This window comes from Dama dama, chromosome 5 (assembly GCF_033118175.1).
Source record: "Dama dama isolate Ldn47 chromosome 5, ASM3311817v1, whole genome shotgun sequence".
NCBI classification, from domain to species: Eukaryota; Metazoa; Chordata; class Mammalia; order Artiodactyla; family Cervidae; genus Dama; species Dama dama.
In genome coordinates, this window is record NC_083685.1 from 67,246,360 (window position 1) to 67,261,710 (window position 15,351).

Consider the following 15,351-nt stretch of genomic DNA (forward strand, 5'->3'; position numbering starts at 1 on the left):
TTTATTCTCTTATTCCTATAGCTAAGATCTTTAAAACTATCCTGAATAATAGTGGTGAGTGTGGACATCCTTGTCTTGTTCCCGTTCTTAGGGGGAATGCTTGCAGTTTTTCACCATTTAGAATAATGTTTGCTGTGGGCTTATCATATATGGCCTTTACTATGATGAGGTAGGTTCCTTCTATGCTCATTTTTTTGAAGAGTTTTAATCAAAAATGGGTGCTGAATTTTGTCAGGCTTTTTCTGCATCTATTGAGATGATCATATGGTTTTTATCTTTCAATTTGTTAATGTGGTGTATCACATTGATTGATTTGCATATATTGAAGAGTCCTTGCATCCCTGGAATAAACCCAACTTGATCACAGTGTATGAGCTTTTTAATGTGTTGTTGAATTCTGTTTGCTAGAATTTTGTTGAGGATTTTTGCATCTATGTTCATCAGTGATATTGGTTTGTAGTTTTCTTTTTTTGTGTTGTCTGTCCACTTTTGGTATCAGGGTGATTATGGTCTCATAGAATGAGTTTGGAAATATTCCTTCCTCTGCAATTGTTTGAAATAGTTTTAGAAGGATAGGCATTAGCCCATCTCTAGGTGTTTGATAGAATTCACCCGTGAAGCCATCTGGGCCTGGGCTTTTGTTTTTGGGGGAGATTTTTGATCACAGTTTTGATTTCAGTGCTTGTAATTGGGTTGTTCATAATTTCTATTTCTTCCTGGTTCAGTCTTGGAAGATTGAACTTTTCTAGGAATCTGTCCATTTCCTCCAGGTTATCCATTCTATTGCCATATAGTTGTTCATAATTGTCTCTTACAACCCTTTTTATTTCTGCATTATCTGTTATAACCTCTCCCTTTTTATTTCTTCTCTCTCTTTTTTAACAAGTTTATGATAACCAATACAATTCACATCTGACTAGCTTTGCTTCCTCTTCCCTCCCACAACCAAGTTAATTGGGCCATTTCCTTATATTTGAGCAATCAATGTACTTTCAGCACACATGCCCAGCAGTACTTTAAGCCCATTCTTACAGGGTCCAAATGGATTTCAATAATTTATACAAACAAGTGGGTTTTGCTCAATCACTGCAATTTTAAGCTACTGTACACAGGATGAAAAGATTATAGAAAAGTGCCATAGCAACAGTGCCTTAAGAAAGGAGAAAAAGGGGAGCCTTAAAAAATGGATAACATCAGATCATGGATTTTAGCGGGAAATGGAACACACAGGAAATGAAAAACATTTCTCTGCAAAACAAATGGAGAAGCACTGCTCTTGATCAGGTGCAAATGTGGAAACAGTTGTTTCATGATATTTTGTGCATTGCCCATATGGTTCAAAATCACATCCTTAGAAACAGATCGCCTGGTGCTTGCACTGAATTTTTGAAAATGCAAGATTTCTGAATGATAAATTAACCCCCTCCCCCCAATTTTTCTTTAAAAAAACAAATTTTGCAGACAGGTTTACATGTAAAAGGCCAGGTATTCAGCCACCACAGCATTGATTAGTTTTGGATGTCTAAGCTCTGTTACACATAGCTTCCCATGGCTTCACTCTACAAAACATATCTACAACATGAAGAATACATCTACAAGAAATCTACATTTCAGGGGTTTTAAAAATCAATCTTGTATATTTCCCCTGAATTGAATCTCACAGACCCTGATCCCTTGTCATTTCCTTTGCCCAGCTTAATGGTCCAAAGTCTACTTAAATGCAGCTCAAAAATGTTAAGACTGGGTGACAGATTTACAGTTGCTATTATCAACACCATGTGCAATTATTCACATCTTCACATCATGAAGGAATTCTGATTTTTTAGCTTTTTGAGTTCCTTAATTCGTTTTCTCAAAACTAATATCCTTTGCTCTCACAAAGTTGCTTGAATTTCACATATTTGGAGTAAAGATCTTAAATTTTTTAAATTCAGTACAAATTTCTGACATATGAACACTTCCCATGTTATGGGCTTCTTCTCACAATCTTGATGCCTGCTTCTCTGCATGATCTGTAGACCATCCTTGAATGAGCTTGATGAGATTTTCATTGAAATGTGCTGCAAGTGTTGGTGTTAGTGGACACGGAGTTTGGGCGGAGGAGTTCTGTAGTACAACTGCTGTATTTGATGCGTTACTACTAGACGTGTGATTTGGACCAGGTGAAGGACTTCTCTGGCTATTTGAGCACTGAAGATTTTGAGGACTGACAGGTTCACGACCTTGCTGCCTGTCAGCAGTTACAGGCTGCTCTGTGGCTGACTGTGAAACTGGTCCTTGCTTAACTACTGGATTACTAGCCTTTGGCTGTGATGAAACAGGAGTACTGGTCAAAGGTTTGATGGGGACTGTGTTTGTTGGGGGTGTGCTTATCCTTGGAGACACATACACAATCATGGAGATGATGCGTCAGACGTTAAAGATATGGAGACTGATTGGATGCTTGGGCTTGTGTGGAGAGCTGAGCAGCTTGAGAGATCAGAGAAGTTATGTTGAAAGCAGATGGTCCAGCAGTAAGAAAGTTATGAATTATAGATGGCAGAGGCTCTGTCACAGCTGCTGTAAGAACTTCATTTATTTTGGATGTGTCCACATTAGAATTATTAAGTTGCAGAGTGGCTTGCAAAGCAGGAAGCAACTATCTAAGCAGATTTGGGTCCAGAAGTAATGGAAGTATTGGTGACTGTGGAACAGAAGAGACAGGAATTGCCGAAGCGGGTGCTGGTGGTGCAGATGTGGAGTCCAGAGGCTGAAGATGTGGAGGTTGTATAAGAGTGTGATGCAGACTTTTCTCCAGATGTAGATTCTTTTCTTTCTTTTCTTTGAGCAGGGACAGAAGATGTTGGTGTAGGCAGTTTTAATAAAGTAGATGCTCCATTACCATCAAATGATTTCTTTGGCGGGTGATCAGACTGTAGAGTAAATGGACTAGAAAGAACAGTGCTTGGGGTAGCAGTTGGATGAACCACTGCTTTGATGGTGTGCTGTACTGGCTCAGAACTACTGTGAGTCTCTGCTCTTGGCAGTCTGTAGTCTCCGTCAATTTGTGTGTGCTCTGAGACAAAATATTCTGTGGGAGCAAACTTCTAGCATCACTGGAATGCTTGTCTTCCATTCCACTGGCAAACCCACTAGTGGCTGTTGCTTGCATCACCTCTCTTCTGTAATCTCTCTCTTTTGGGAAGCTATTAACTGCCATCTTGCTTGTTTCTTTTTGTCTCTCTTCTCTTTCAAGCCACTCTTTTGGTTTTTCCCATTGTGAAACTTCTGTTTGACAACTGTTGTAGTATTGTTTCCCAGAGGAGCTAATATGCTCAGACCAGTCATCTGCAGAATCATTAGGTGCATCTGAAGTTTTGCTTGGATTAGAAGAATGTGAATTTGAACTATAAAGAGCACTGGGGTTGTGTGAATTTTCTTGGGAAGAGTAACTGGTCCCACCATCCCTCTCTCTGACTCTGTGAATATGCACATTTTTGGCCTTACTATGACCTGTGCTGTAACTGTATTTGTTTTCAAGACTATCAGATCTCCACAACATTTTGTTCGGTGGTGAAAGATCTGCAGCATCTCGCATTTTTATCATTGTAATCACCACTCCTGGGGCGACACGTTGATGAATACTTAAGTGCCCATCGCTGAGCCTCTGCTGTTTCCTCACATACAGTTGCCAACAATGCCCGAGCTGTGAGAGTGTGTCGGGGAGAGGGGAGCAGCCGCAGGAGACAGCAGGCAGGAGGGGGAGCAGGCGGGCGGGGCAGGCTCGGCGCGCCCTCCTTCGCAGCACTCAGCACCTCCCAGTCACTGGCGCCAATGCTCCCGCTGCTCCCGGGCCATCGCCTCTGTCCGCACCGCGCTCACACTCAGCTCAGGCCAGCAACAGCAAACAGGGGAGCGGGCCAACAAGAAGCGTCCTGCTCGCCCCACGGAAAGCGCAGCTGCCTCCTCAGCCTGCTCCTCCTATTGTTCTGCCCATTCCTCCCCTCCTCTCCCCGCCTCCGCCGCTGCTGGGTCCTGTGCCTCCTTCTCCAGCTGCCACCGCCTCCACGGCAGCTTCACCAACTTACTTTTTCATTTCTAGTTTTGTTGATTTGATTCTTCTCTCCTTTTTTCTTGGTGAGTCTAGCTAAAGGTTTGTCAATTTTGTTTATCTTCTCAAAGAACCAGCTTTTAGCTTTATTAATCTTTACTATTGTTTCCTTCATTTCTTTTTCAATTATCTCTGTTCTGATATTTATTATTTCTTTCCTTCTGCTAATTTGGGGGGAGGGGTGTTCTCCTTTTTCCATTTGTTTTAGGTGTAAAGTTAGCTTGTCTAGTCAAGGTTTTTCTTGTTTCTTGAGGTTTTGCTATAAACTTCCCTCTTAGAACTGCTTTTGCTCCTTTCCATAAGATTTGAGTTGTCGAGTTTTCATTCTTATTTGGTTCTAGGAATTTTTTAATTTCCTATTGATTTCGTTAGTAATCTGTTCATATTTAGAAATGCATTGTTTAACCCCCATGTGTTTGTGTTTTTTACAGTTTTGTTCTTGTAACTGATGTCTAATCTCACAGGTCAGAAAAGATGCTTCATATGATTTCAATTTTCTTAAATTCACCGAGGTCTGATTTGTGACCCAAGATGTGGTCTATCCTGAGAATATTCCACGTGCTCTTGAGAAAAGCTATATTCTTCTGCATTTGGATAGAATGTCCTAAGATGTCAATGAAAGCCATCTTGTCTAATGTATCATTTAAGACTTGTGTTTCCTTATTAATTTTCTGTTTTGATGATCTGTCCATTGGTGTAAGTGGGGCGTTAAAATCTCCTACTATCATTGTGTTACTGTCAGTTTCTCCTTTTCCGTCTGTTAGTGTTTGTCTTATGTATTGAGGTGCTCCTGTGTTGGGTGCATAGATATTTACAATTGTTGTGTCTTCCTCTTGGACTGATCCCTAGATCATTATGTAGTGTCCTTCCTTATCTCTTGTAATAGTCTTTCCTTTAAGGTCTACGTTATCTGATATGAAGATTATTACTCCAGCTTTCTTTGCTTTCCATTTGCATGAAATATATTTTTCCATCCTCTCACTATCAGTCTATATGTTTCTTTAGGTTGGAAGTGGGTTTCTTGTAGACAGCATATATATGGGTCTTGTTTTTGTATCCTTTCAGCCAGGTTGTGTCTTTTGGTTGGAGCATTTAACCCGTTTACATTTGAAGTAATTTTTGATATATATGTTCCTATTGCCATTTTCTTAATTGTTTGGAGTTTGTTTTTGTAGATCTTTTTCTTCTCCTGACTATATACGTGCCTTTACCATTTGCTGTAAAGCTGGTTTTGTGGTACTGCGTTCTCTTAACTTTTGTTTGTCTGTAAAACTTTTGATTTCTCCATCAATTTTGAATGAGATCCTTGCCAGGTAGAGCAATCTTAGCTGTAGATTTTCCCCTTTTAGTGCTTTAAATATATCCTGCCATCCCCTTCTGGTCTGCAGAGTTTCTGTTGAAAGATCAGCTGTTAAACCTATGGGGTTTCCCTTACATGTTACTTGCTGCTTTTCCCTTTCTACTTTTAATATTCTTTGTTTTCAGTCATTGTTAGTTTGAACAGTATGTCTCTTGGCTTGTTTCTCCTTCGGTTTATCCTGCATGGGACTCTTTGCACCTCTTGGACTTGATTGACTATTTCCTTTTCCATGTTGGGGAAATTTTCAACTCTAATCTCTTCAAAAATTTTCTCATACCCTTTCTTTTTCTCTTCTTCTTCTGGGACCCCTGTAATTTCAAATGTTGGTGCATTTAATATTGCCCCAGAGGTCTCTGAGGCTATTCTCAGTTGTTTTCATTCCTCTTACTTTACTCTGCTCTTCAGAAGATATTTCCACCATTTTATCTTCTAGCTCACTGATCTGTTCTTCTGCTTCAGATATTCTGCTATTAATTCCTTCTCAGGTATTTTTAATTTCAGTAATTATGTTGTTAGTCTCTGTGTATCTATTCTTTAAATCTTCCAGATCTTTGTTCATTGATTCTTGCATTTTCTCCATACTGTTTTCAAGGTTTTGATCCTCTTTACTGTCGTTATTCTGAATTCCTTTTCAGGTAGTTTGCCTATTTCTTCTTCATTTATTTGGACTTGTGTGTTTCCAGTTTGTTCCTTCATTTGTGCAGTATTCCCCTGCCTTTTCATTACTTTTTTAAACTTATTATGTTTGTGGTCTCCTTTTCCCAGACTTCAAGGTTGAATTCTTTCTTCCTTTAGGTCTCTACCCTTACAAGGTTGGTTCGGCAGTTTGTGTAAACTTCATGTAGGGTGAGATTTGTGCTGAGTTTTCCCATTGATGGGGGGCTGAGTGAGGAGGCAATTCTGTCTGCTGATGATTGGGTTTGGATTTTTGTCTGTTTGCTGTTTGGATGAGGTGCCCTACACAGGGTGCTACTGGTGGTTGGGTGATGCCAGGTCTTGTGCACAAGTGGTTGCCTTTGTGGGAGTTCTCGCTCTTTGAAACTCCCAAGGGTTAGGAGTTCTCTGGTAGTCTAGGGTCTTAGAGTCAGCACTCCCACTCCACAGGCTCAGGGCTTGATCTCTGGCCAGGAATGGAGATTCCACGGGTGGTTTGTTATGGTATTAAGTGGGGTTCAAACAAATACCCCCAAAGGTGAAACCAAAGATGAACACCAGACAAATGGTAGTTACAAAATCATGCACATAATAATTAAAATAATGGAATATATGCACATACATATGCACCCATAAGCAAAATCAAAATAGTCCAACAACAATAAAGTACAATAGATAGACCCGGCAAACAAAGGAAACCAAAAATGATATCCACCAGTTAAGAACAAAACTAACTAAAACACAAACCAGAAAACAAAACTCAAGCAATGCGCCATCTTTGGAATAAAACAATGAAACCAAAACTAACAAATATGGTGAGGAAAAGAAAGAAAGGATAGAAATGCAAGGTTAAATAGAGGTAGACAAAGAAGACTTGTATATATTAAAGATTAGCTGCAAGGGGGGAAGAAAAGTAGGAAAAACAAACAAAGGAATTAATGTAGAAAAAATAATGATGGATTTAAAAAATTAAAAAATTATAATTTAAAATAAAAACAAAAGGAAAACTCCAGGGAACTGCAAAACACCAGTGTAGAGACAGAGGTTTATAATAGCAATCAAAAATGTGATAAAAAAAAACTCAAAAGCTTAATTAGATTTCATAGTGCTAATAAAAGTGACAGCTACAACAGAGGGAGAAGAAAAAAGAAAAAAAAAAATCCTAAAGAAACTACAGAACAAGTGAATATATAAGAATAGTACATGGTTTTCCTGAGTCTGCTTGTCAGCGTCCTTTCCCTCCCTGGGAGTCACAGTCCACCTTGCCTCCCTAGGATGCCCTCCAACACTGTGCTAGCCTCTGGACCTGCTGTGGGGGCAGTTCAGACTCAAACTCCTGTGTGTTCTTGCCTCCAATGTCCACAGCTGTCAGAGCTAGTGCATTTTTTTTTGTGGGCGCTCTCAATGACTTTTATATATTCCATAGACTCAGAATCTGCCTAGTTGATCTTGTGGATTTAATTGGCTGCTTGTACAGCTGGTGGGAAGGTTTTGGGTCTTCTTCCTTAGCCACGCTGACCCTAGGTTTCATTGTGGTTTTATTTCCACACCTGCTTGTGGGTCGTCCACTGGGGTTTGCTCCTGAGGCTGCCCTGGAGGCCTTGGGTCTTCCCCAGTGAGAGCCAGATGTGGAGGTGGTGCAGCTACCTGGGTCATAGGGGTTCTGGTCATAGGTACTCGTGGGAGTTGGTGGCTAGGGAAGCAGGAAATATAGTGCTCTAGAAGGGTGTGGCAACCCACTCCAGTATTCTTGCCTGGAGAACACTGACAGAGATGCCTGGCCAGCCGCAGTCGACAGGGTCACAGAGAGTTGAACATGATGAAGCAGCCCTGTTTTGCATTAATGCAAGACTTCTTTTTCCTGTAGCAGCCCTGCTTCAGGAAGGTTGCCGGTGACGGTGGCACAGCTGCTGGGGTCGTGCGGACCCTGATGCTGCCAAGTGTGCAGGGACATGGGCTGCCTCAGCCACAGGAGTTATGGCCCTATCAGAGTCTTTTTTTGATCTTCTGGTAGCTGGTGATCAGAAGGCTCTTTGGCTAGTTTTCCTCTGCAGCTCTGCCCGTTCAAGCACTTAGAGGGCTCCCTTGCTTGGGGTCCTTCTCTGTTGCTCCACGCATCAGGCCCTTGATGGGCCAGACTGTCCACCGTTGAGCTGCGGATGCTGGCATGTGGGGAGATAGAGGCTGTGGTGATGGCTCCACCCCCATACGGTATGACTCAGCAGTATCACCTGGCTTCCATGGCTGCCTGGCTTTCCTCCACAGGCATTTCCCACCACAGTCTTCCTCCCTCACATCCCGTCAGTCCATCTCTTCACAGTCAACAGCAGCCCTCACCCTGGGATTGCTCCACAATCCCTACACTCCAGTTCCCAGCCACTGTGCCTTCTAGGGGACCTGCATCCCTGTCTGGGGTATGTATGGCTGCGGCAAGGACTGTCTGACTCTCATTCCATTTATGTTGCCACAGATCAGCTGTTTTACTCTCAGCCTCAAATGTTTCTCCTCTGACCCAGACGGTTGCCCTGACTTGGAGATCTGACCCCTGCTTCAGTTCCCCCACCTGCCAAGGGCAGGTCCAGTCCTACTAATACTCCTGTTCACACCCCCCCCCCCCCCCCCCCAGTTCCTTGTCCTACCAAGTTTTGCATGGTTCTATATATTCTTTTCCGGTGGTCAGGTACACCTGTCCACTCTCAGCTGGTGTTCTGCAAGCACTTCTGTTTCTGAAGGTGTATTCCTGATGTATCCATGGAGAGAGATGTACTCCATGTCCGCCTATTATGCTGCCGTCTTATTCATCACAATTGCATGTTAATCTGTAATTGCTGAGTTCAGTCACTCAGTTGTGTCTAACTCTTTGGCTCATGGACCGTGGGATTAACCCAGCAAGAATAGTGGAGTGGGTTGCCATTTCTTTTTCTGGGTAATCTTTCTGACCCAGGGATTGAACCCATGTCTTCTGCAACTCTGGCATTGGCATGTGAATTCTTTACCACAGAACCACCTGGGAAGCCCTAATCTATAATTACCTCAATTTTAAAAATGTTGAAAGTGAAAAAGTGAAAGTGAAAGTTGCTTGGTCATGTCTGACTCTTTACAACCCCATGGACTATACAGTCCATGGAATTCTCCATGCCAGAGTACTGGAGTGGGTAGCCTTTTACTTCTCCAGGGGATCTTCACAACCCAGCTCTCCCACATTGCAGGCAGATTCTTTACCAGCTGAGCCACAGTTTGGTTTAAAAAATAAAAGCTTATCATTGTAAATCATTATACTAAAAGTTGTAGTGAATAATGCCACTCAAAGATGAATGTGATTCAGTCCTTAATTTCAAGCAGTTTATAATGTATTACCTATGGTGAGTAAGAAGGGAGCTAGCCTTCATTCTACATGAATGAATTTTTAGCATTGCATGAGAGTTCTCCTTATGTGATTCCAAAATACCTTCCTATCCTCTTCTATTCCCAAGTTTCCCAATGCCTCCTACCTTCCAGTCTTTTCCATTTCCCAAATATTCCAAGCATTCTTAAAACCCCATGCATATGCTCTTGTGGTTCTATTGAGAAGAAACACGTTTTTTCCCTTTCTCTATTAAAATAGTTTCATCCTTAATTGCCTTTTTAAATGCCACAGCTCATTTGAAGATCTCACTGATAGTCTGAATCACCAAGTCTTTATTCTACATTCTCATAATAGTTCATCTTTTTGCTTTGTATCTCATTTTATACATTATTTAAGATTTGATCAAGCAGCTTCCATCCCTGGATCAGGAAGATCCCCTGGAGGAGAGCATGGCAACCTACTCCAGTATTCTTGCCTGGAGGATCCCATGGACAGAGGAGACTGGCTGGCTATAGTCCATGTGGTCACAAAGAGTCAAGAACTTATCATGCATATATTCAATATTTGATTAAACAGCCTAAATTCCCTCTCTCCTACCACATGCAACTATTACAAACCCCTTGAAAAAATAACTGAATCATATTCATTTCTGAGAGTTACTATCCTCTATGGTTCCTAATACAGTACTTTGCATGAATTTTAATATTCAATGAAATTTATTTCTTGCTTGCCGTTGCCAAACATTGTTCTTAATGCTTTCCATACATCAAATAACTTAATTCATAACAAGGAAGTTCTTATTATCTCTATTTTACAAGTAATGGAACTGAGGCACAGAAAGTTTAAGTCTTTGTCCAAGGTCACAGGTTCCATATGTAATGTGATTGAGTTTGTACTCTTCAGCCTCTTGTAACATTGCCTCTAGTATTGCCTTCAGTTGCCTTCAATGATTGACAGTCCAATACAACTTATGGAAAACTCTCTGAAAATAGATTATTTCAGCTTGTTTCCTAGAAAACTAATATTATTGATTGCTAGTTATGTATCAGGCACAGTGCCAGATGCTTTCACACAAATTAGCTCGTGGAATACCGGTGTCCCCATTTTATAAAAGTCACAAGTAAAACCTAGAGATATTAAAGAATTTAACCCATATTGTCCAGTGGGTAAGTATTAGAGGTTTTTTTTTCTGTTTGCTTTCATTAAGTCAAGCTACAAGTTGGAATTACACAATTGTTTATGAAATATGACAGAACAAATTAAATGAGCTCTTTTTGATAAAGCAATTGAGCCCAGAGTAACAATGGTATCTTAGAAACCTGCCCTCCATTTGTATCTAGAAATTCTGTTATCTGAATCTGTTATTTGACCTAGCTCTGTCTTACACAAAATTTTCTTTCTGAATACTTTCAAGTTCTTGGTGTTCATATGAGTTGCTGTGAGGTATCTTGTTATGAGTTTTTGGGTTTATAAAATGTTTAGAAAAATAATTACATAATGAAGCTGATTTCCTCTGTCAATGAATTTGCTTAAGATGTTAAATGGATTTTAATGCAATTTTCACTTGATGCAGAATCCCTTCCCCTCCTGTTCCCTCCTGCCTTCACCTATCATGTGCCTAGGACTTGTTAGACATTTGAAAAATCCAAAGAACTGTTCACTGGGTTTCTATTCTTGAGGATTTTTTAATTCCATTGATTGAACATTATTTCAACCATTAAACAAATAAGTATTTCACAGTTGAATTTTCTAATTTTTATTTCTAATAGTTGTCTTTTCTAATGTAATTCAATGTATATAATTTATGTAATATATATGTATAATTATAAACATTATATATGAACATATAAAATAAATAAATATATATATATATAATATATGTATTCATCTCAAGGTTCCTCAAGTTTTTTTAAATGTGTGAAAACTATTAAATTAAAATGGAGCTATACAACTTCAGGCTCACTATACAAAATTGTTCTCTTTTCCTATAAGAATTTCAGTAACAAGCATAGCTTTAATAGCAATATACTCTATAAGTATAATTTTTATTACAAGTTAAAGATAATGAATTAGTAGATTAAAACTGGCAAACGACAGATATAAAATTTCCCTCCTTTGATCTTTAATCCACATATTCAGTAACTGCTGTTTTTTCTATCACTTTTGGCCTTTACTTTGTAATTTTGCTTCTATTAAAGTTCAAAATCTCCCAAGCTAAACAAGAGAACAAAAGAACAATGATTAAAAAAAAAAAAAAAGCACAAGATGAAAGGGTAGAGATCTTGAGAGCAAAGCAGCAGCACTGCTTTCTCATTTGCAAAGGAATGATGTCCAGTCATGATTGGCAGCATCACCAACTGGGATCCACTTGATGTAGATTTTGTTCCTTAATTAATTTGTATCTAAATCACATAATGAACACACAGAAATAAGTGTATAATCAAAAGCTTTTTCATGTGTGCCACACGTAAATGTGTTATTTGTCCATTGAAATGACAGGAAAGATCAAAAGAGTCAGCCAAGGCTTCATGAGAATGTGGAATTTTGAGCTGGGCCATGAGATGAAAAGATGAAATATTCTGTGAAATGTATAGATGAGATGAACAGTATCTCAGTGGGAAACAATACTTATGAGAAGGGTTTGGAGAGAAGAAGTTACCCTAGAATGTGTTTGGTACTGAACTGATTCAGCCAGTATAGCCATTAACAATTACCAGAATTTTATATGGAAATAAGTAACCATCAATAGGTAACATCTATTAGACATTAGTAAGGTCCTCATGAGCCTCTCCACAATCTATCAATTTCCAGTAAAAATAACTGTCAGGCAGAATGTATCTACACCTCCAAACCACCATGAGCAAGCAGACAAATAAATCAATAGAAATCTGTTTTTGAGGTTGAGTCCCAGTTCTGTCTTTTTAGGTGCTCTGAACTTAACAGACATGAAAGGTTCATTGGAGTCAAAATCTATAATATTCCAAAGGCAGGGTCAGCGGACCTTGTGTTTAGCATTAGGCACCTGGACCTTTCTGAATAGGAGGTTGCCCAGAAGCAATGTTTTGGAATCAAGCCATAGCCACCATACTACAGGGCACAGACTACTGGCCAACTGGACTTTCATACTCCATATTTCTGGTTAATCCACATGTCTTCAACATAATTTCACCAGCAAAAACTAATTTCTAACCTTCAGTTTGCTAATTAACCAAGCATCTACTGTTGATTAGAGATAAAAATAGTTTAAAAGCCCACAGGAACTCTCTCCTTTAAGAGGGCCCCTTTTATTAAATGCCAAAGCAACATTCTTGGGGTGTGTATTCCCCCCTTGGGCAACTCACCAGTGCCAGTGTGAATCAAAGCTAATTAACACACTTTTTCATACCATACTGTCTCAGATGAGGGGTTTAAAAAGCAAATCAGCATTGACATAGCAGATGGAAACAGCAATAAGTCCTACAGCAAAAGAAGCAATTTGCAGTTAGCAAAAGTCTGTCGCTCTGTCCACCCAAGTAACCTTCACACCATTCTCCCTGCACATTCAACACCCTTCTCCCAAGGAAAACTATTCAAAGTTCCATCCAGTTACTGCAGCCAGTTCAAATTCAGGACCCCTGAGTGATGAGCAGCTTCTCCATCTAGTCCATAGTGACTCCTCAAGCCTAGAAAATGTAACACCTAGAAAGAAGTTAGATATGTATCTACATCATTCCCAGGGGACATACAATACACAATGAGGACCAAATTCTGGCCTGAGCACATCACTTCCTTATAACACTATGCAAACAGGTGGACAGTGCTGACAAAACATGGTCCATTGGAGAAGCGAATGGCAAACCACTTCAGTATTCTTGCCTTGAGAACCCCGTGAACAGTATCAAAAGACAAAAAGATAGGACACTGAAAGATGAACTCCCCAAATTGGTAGGTGCTCAATATGCTACTGGAGATCAGTGGAGAAATAACTCCAGAAAGAATGAACGGATGGAGTCAAGGCAAAAACAAGATCCAGTTGTGAATGTGACTAGGGAAGGAAGGAAAGTCCAATGCTGTAAAGAGTAATATTGCATAGGAACCTGGAATGCCAGGTCCACGAATCAAGGCAAATTGAAAGTGGTCAAACAGGAGGGGGCAAGAATAAACATCAACATTTTAGGAATCAGTGAACTAAAGTGGACGGGAATGAGTGAATTTAATTCAGATGACCATTATATCTACTACTGTGGGTAAGAATCCCTTAGAAGAAATGGAGTAGCCATCATAGTCAGAGAGAGTCTGAAATGCAATACTTGGATGCAGTCTCAAAAACGACAGAAAGATGAATGTTCATTTCCAAGAAAAACCATTCAGTATCACAGTAATCCAAGTCTATACCCTGACCAGTAATGCTGAACAAGCTGAAGTTCAATGGTTCTTTGAAGATCTACAAGACCTCCTAGAACTAACACCCAAAAAGAGATGTCCTTTTTATTATAGGGTACTGGAATGCAAAAGTAGAAAGTCAAGAAACATCTGTAGTAATAGGCAAATTTGGCCTTGGAGTACAGAATGAAGCAGGGCAAAGGCTAGTAGAGTTTTGCAAAGAGAACACACTGGTCATAGCAAACACCCTTTTCCAACAACACAAGAGAAGAATCTACACGTGAACATCACCAGATGATCAATACCAAAATGAGACTGATTATATTCTCTGCAGCCAAAGATGGACAAGTTCTATATAGTCAGAAAAAACAAGACTGAGACCTGACTATAGCACAGACCATGAACTCCTTATTGCTACATTCAGACTGAAACTGAAGAAAGTGGGGAAAACCATTAGGCCATTCAGGTATGACCTAAATCAACTCCCTTATACAGTGGAAGTGACAAATAAACTCAAGGGATTAGATCTGATAGACAGAGTGCTTAAAGAACTATGGATGGAGGTTTGTGACACTGTACAGGAGGCAGGGATCAAGAACATCCCCAAGGAAAAGAAATGCGAAAGGGAAAAATGGTTGTCTGAGGAGGCATTACAAATAGCTGTGAGTAGAAGAGAAGTGAAAGGCAAAGGAGAAAATAAAGGAAATACCCATTTGAATGCAGAGTTCCAATGAATAGCAAGGCGAGGTAAGAAAGCCTTCTTCAGCGATCAGTGAAAAGAAATAGAGGAAAACAATAGTATGGGAAAGGCTAGAGATCTCTTAAAAAAAAATTAGAGATACCAAAAGAACATTTCATGCAAAGATGGGCACAATAAAGGACAGAAATTATATGGACCTAACAGAAGTAGAAGATATTAAGAAAAGGTGGCAAAAATACACAGAAAAACTATACAAAAAGATCTTCACAACCCAGGTAATCATGATGGTGTGATCACTCACCTGGAGCCAGACATCCTAGAATGCAAAGTCAAGTGGGCCTTACTAAGAACAAAACAAGTGGAGGTGATGGAATTCCAGTTGAGCTATTTCAAATCCTGAAAGATGATGCTGTGAAAGTGCTGCACTCAAAATGCCAGCAAATTTGGAAAACTCAGCAGTGGCCACAGGACTTGAAAAGGTCAGTTTTCATTCCAATCCTGAAGAAAGGCAATGCCAAAGAATGCTCAAACTACCACACAATAACACTCATCTCACACACTGGAAAAGTAATACTCAAAATTCTCCAAGCCAGGCTTCAGCAGTACATGAACCGTGAACTTGCAGATGTTCAAGCTGGATTTAGAAGAGGGAGAGGAACCAGAGATCAAATTGCCAATGTCTGTTGGATCATCGAAAAAGCAAGAGAGTTCCAGAAAAGCATCTGCTTCTGCTTTACTGACTATGCTAAAGCCTTTGACTGTAGACCACAACAAACTCTAGAAAATTCTTAAAGACATGGGGATACAGACCATTTGACCTGCATCTTGAGAAATCTATA

The 15,351-nt window shown here is 39.9% G+C and overlaps 1 pseudogene; it reads right to left on the reverse strand.

The window, feature by feature from the left end:
• Positions 1 to 1,796: 1,796 nt before the first annotated feature.
• On the reverse strand, positions 1,797 to 3,592 carry LOC133055821 (WW domain-containing adapter protein with coiled-coil-like; annotated as a pseudogene).
• Between the last annotated feature and the right edge of the window lie 11,759 nt (positions 3,593 to 15,351).